This window comes from Mustelus asterias, chromosome 7 (assembly GCF_964213995.1).
Source record: "Mustelus asterias chromosome 7, sMusAst1.hap1.1, whole genome shotgun sequence".
Classification (NCBI taxonomy): Eukaryota; Metazoa; Chordata; class Chondrichthyes; order Carcharhiniformes; family Triakidae; genus Mustelus; species Mustelus asterias.
This window is the reverse complement of record NC_135807.1, coordinates 41,090,897-41,095,787: the sequence shown is the minus strand read 5'-3', so window position 1 is coordinate 41,095,787 and position 4,891 is coordinate 41,090,897. Positions and strand designations below refer to the sequence as shown.

The 4,891-nt window shown below is 44.5% G+C and overlaps 1 non-coding gene across 1 annotated transcript; it reads left to right on the top strand.

Annotated features, from left to right (window-relative positions):
- The first annotated feature begins 736 nt into the window (after nt 1–736).
- Nucleotides 737–809, top strand: trnar-acg (transfer RNA arginine (anticodon ACG)). Its single transcript has one exon. It is a non-coding gene; the product is annotated as a tRNA-Arg (tRNA).
- The last annotated feature ends 4,082 nt before the right edge of the window (nt 810–4,891 follow it).

The following is a 4,891-nucleotide window of genomic DNA, read 5'->3' as shown; positions in this document are numbered from 1 at the left end:
ATCAGATAGTGGTTTAGTTCCACTTACCCGCCCGCTCCCCATAACCCTTAATTCCCTTATTGATCAGAAATCTATCTACCTGTGACTTAAACATATTTAACGAAGTAGCCTTCACTGCTTCAACGGGCAGAGAATTCCAGAGATTCACTACCCTCTGAGAGAAGAAGTTCCTCCTCAACTCTGTCCTGAACTAACTCCCCCTTATTTTGAGGCTGTGTCCTCTAGTTCTTGTTTCCTTTCTAAGTGGAAAGAATCTCTCTGCCTCTACCATGTCTGGCCCCTTCATTATCTTATATGTCTCTATAAGATCTCCCCTCAGCCTTCTAAACTCCAACGAGTACAGGCCCAATCTACTCAATCTCTCCTCATAAGCTAACCCCCTCATCTCCTGTATCAACCTGGTGAACCTTCTGTGTACTCCCTCCAAGGCCATTACATCCTTCCGCAAATAAGGGGACCAAAATTGCACACAGTACTCCAGTTGTGGCCTCACCAGTACCTTGTACAATTGCAGCAAGACCTCCCTGCTTTTATACTCCAACCCCTTCGCGATAAAGGCCAACATTCCATTTGCCTTCTTGATCACCTGCTGCACCTGCAAACTGAGTTATTGCGATTCATGCACAAGGATCCCCAGGTCCCTTTGCATAGTAGCATGTTGTAATTTTTCACTATTTAAATAATAGTCCATTTTACTATTATTCCTTCCAAAGTGGATAACCTCACACTTGTCAATGGGTCAGTGGCGCAATGGATAACGCGTCTGACTACGGATCAGAAGATTCCAGGTTCGACTCCTGGCTGGCTCGATGTCAATTTGAAAAATACTCCATCTGCCAGATCCTCGCCCACTCACTTAGCCTATCCAAATCTCTCTGCAGACTTTCCGCATCCTCCACGCAATTCGCTTTCCCACTCATCTTTGTATCATCCGCAAACTCGGTCCCCTCCTCCAGATCGTCTATGTATATGGTAAACAGTTGAGGCCCCAGCACTGATCCCTACGACACACCACTAGTCACCAACTGCCAACCAGAAAAGCACCCATTTATTCCAACTCTCTGCTTCCTGTTAGATAGCCAATCCTCAATCCAAGCTAACACTTTACCCCCAACTCCGTGTACCCTAATCTTCTGCAGCAACCTTTTGTGAGGCACCTTATCAAAAGCCTTCTGGAAATCCAAAAACACCACAACCACCGGTTCCCCTCTGTCAACTGCACTCATTACACCTTCATAAAAATCCAGTAAATTCGTCAAACACGACTTTCCCTTCATGAATCCATGCTGCGTCTGCTAGAACTCCATGCATTTATCCTAGCTAGTCCCCCTGACACTAAGGGGCAATTTAGCATGGCCAATCCTCCTAACCCGTACGTCTTTGTACTGTGGGAGGAAACCGGAGCACCCGGAGGAAACCCACGCAGATATGGGGAGAATGTGCAAACTCTGCACAGACAGTGACCGAAGCCGGGAATCAAAACCAGGTCCCTGGCACTGTGAGGCAGCAGTGCTAACCACTGAGCCACCGTGCCACCCCAATACTTTAGAGTTCATTTAGCCGCTGAGATATTTCAGCACATGATTCAGTCTGTGCTCAGGGATTTGCAGGCACATTGTTCATCAGTGATCACAATCTCATCGTTGGTCACATTGAATGTGTGCTACGGACAGGCTTGTGTGTATGCCTACAATGTCTTAGAGAATGTCACCTCACCTTGAACAAAGACACATGCTTGTTCAGTGAAAGCAGAATAAAATTCTTCAGTCATTTGTTCAGCGGTCACTGAGCAACATCTGATCTATGGAAAGATGAAGCCATCGCAAATGCCGCTGATCCAACAATTGTGCAAGGAATCTGGAGTGTAATAACACTCATTATGTACTGTAGTCACTTAATTCCTGACCTTGCTGCTCTATCTACCCCTCGACATGACTTGATAAAAGAGACCACCAAATGGGAGTGGACTGAATCACACTAACAGGCTGTATACAAGGACAAACAATGGTTCGTCCTTGTTGATAGGAACCACACGTGAGCCTCGCCCAAGAGAACCTTCACTGGCGAGGCAGCAGAGGCAAGTGAGCCCAGGCTCAATTGTAATATTTAAATTCTATTTTAAATAGAATTAAAGTATTGAGGTCAGCCTTGTGCCCAATCTCGCTGGATATCCAGTGCTGGTAAGATCGCGAGAGGCGAGAAATCCTGGCTTCTCGGTGAACCTGGTTTCTCGGTTCACTTGCAATCTTATCAGCTCAACCCGCCCATCGACCGGCGGGGCGAAATGGTAAGATGGCGGCCCCTGTCTTTGAAGTTGTTACAACTACTTCAACACAAGCAGTCACCCTGAAGCTTGATCAGATCTTTGCTTTTTTTGGGATTCCTCAAATGGTAAGAAGTGGCAATGGACCCCCATTAAACAGACATGAGTTCAGTAAATTTACAAACTATCTAGGCTTCACTCATTAAAAAAATCACACTCCATTCGCCAAGAGCTAATGGAGAAGTCTAGAGATTTATGCGAACCTGGTAAAATTGATAGATACAACTCCAGTTGAGAGCCAGTCATGGAAGGAAGTGCTGAATCGCTTTCCTTTCCTCACTCAACTACTGGTGAGTCTTCAGCTACACTCTGCTTCGGACATCCTATGTGCAGACATCTTCCTGAGCTACTCCACAGAGCTAATGGTCAACATGTAATCAAACACAATTGAGACCAGAAGAGTGACTGTGTGGAGTTTGCAAGTTCTCCCTGCGTCTGCTTCGGTTTCCTCTGGGTGCTCTGGTTTCTTCCCACACTCCAAAGATGTGCAGGTTAGGTGGCTAAGGCATGCTAAATTGCCCCTTAGTGTCAGGGGGGACCAGCAGGGTAAATACTTGGGGTCACAGGGATAGGACCTGGGTGGGATTGTTGTCAGTGCAGGCTTGATGGGCCAAGTGACCTCATTCTGCACTGTAGGGTTTCTATGAACATTTGCTACACCACTAATGCCAGGAGATGAAGTGCCTGTGAAATATGATGATCGTAATGGAAAGCTAACAACTCTTAATGGCATTCAGCCATTTGTTGTGTCCAGCAAAAGAATCAATGATCTCTGCTAAAAGTGGTTCACAAATCATCATATTAAATACATCTTTCTTCAAAGCACTGGAAACACCATTTAGAAGCATTGAATCTGATCCCTACATCAACATCTCAGATGAAGAACTTGAGATAAATGTGATCACACCTCATGTTAGACGATCTCCTACTTGCATGAGAAAATACCTTACATTTCATTGTATAAAAGTGAATGCATTGTTAATACAAATCTACAATATGGGAGAATGTTCAAGTTATGCTTCAGCTTATTGTTTATATTTTGGAAACAAATCATTGAAACATGCTGTGACTCTTAATTAATAAAAATGGAAGGGATGTTGTATATTAGTGTTTTGAAAAGTGCAATGTTGTACATGTTGTTCACTTGAAGTTACCATACTGAATTGTACCAGCAGACGGTGTCTCCAAGGAACAGCAGGTAATCTGAAGAAGTTGTTTCAATAAAAAAACCCATTATGTTTGTGCAACTTTTCATTTCAGTCTGTCTCTGGCTGTTTCTCGTCCTCTGTCAGATCACAGGAATATAATATGTAATAAGTGCGGCACGGTAGCGCAGTGGTTAGCACTGCTGCTTCACAGCTCCAGGGTCCCGGGTTCGATTCCCGGCTCGGGTCACTGTCTGTGTGGAATTTGCACATTCTCCTCGTGTCTGCGTGGGTTTCCTCCGGGTGTTCCAGTTTCCTCCCACAGTCCAAAGATGTGCGGGTTAGGTTGATTGGCCAGGTTAAAAATTGCCCCTTAGAGTCCTGGGATGTGTAGGTTAGAGGGATTAGCGGGTAAAATATGTGGGGATAGGGCCTGGGTGGGATTGTGGTCGGTGCAGACTCGATGGGCCGAATGGCCTCCTTCTGCACTGTAGGATTTCTATGATTTCTTTCTATGAAGTGAATGCCTTCATTTTGTGATGTGGAGGGTAAATTTACCAATCTTTCACACAGTATGTTTTCCAAGCTTTGGGAACCTATTTGAATTAGTAGGAAGGGCCAGACTTGGTAAGTTTCATTAACACTATATCATCCCTTTGGCACATGGAGGGATGCAATCTTAACCTTAACGGTATTAAAATTTCATGGTCTTAAAGAATTAGTCATAAAAGTGAAAATGTTTGTGACATTATCATAAAATAACTGACTACAAGGGATGAAGTCTATTAACATCTAAAGATCATTTACTGAAAGTGGTTCCAGACTATTTAAGATTACTTGATCATGAATGCAGGGTCTTGAGTCGTTGGAGGGAATGTGGAAATAACTTTGTGGCCTTTCAGGCAGAGGGAAACCATTAAGCAGATGGGGAGACAAATACCCACCATTGATAGACATAAGTCAGATGATCGGTCTGCACCATGTAGGTCTATGCTGGCACAAACCACAGAGGGAAAAACAGAGACACAAAGTAATAAGTTGCTGGCGACGAGTAGGCCCCACGGTGTTGTCAGACACAAAGGGGGTTTCAGCACTCAAGCTTGGGCTTAAAAAAAAGATAATCAGCTATGATCTAATTAAATGGTGGAGCAGGCTCAATGGGCTGATTTCTGTCTGGAACATGATCAATGACTAAGCTTCCACAGCCCTCTGGGGTAGAGAATTTCAAATATTCACCAGTCTGGCCTACTCCTGCTCCTATGCTTCTATGTTCCTAGGCAGCACTGGGATGGTTTGACATGCTGACTTCCACATGTGAGGCTGTGTGGAGGCAAATAAAAAATAAAGTGCGGTCAAAGCGCGTGAGGCCATTTTACCCCAAGACCATTCATCAGTTCATCGAGTGCTAAGTGCAATGTGCAAT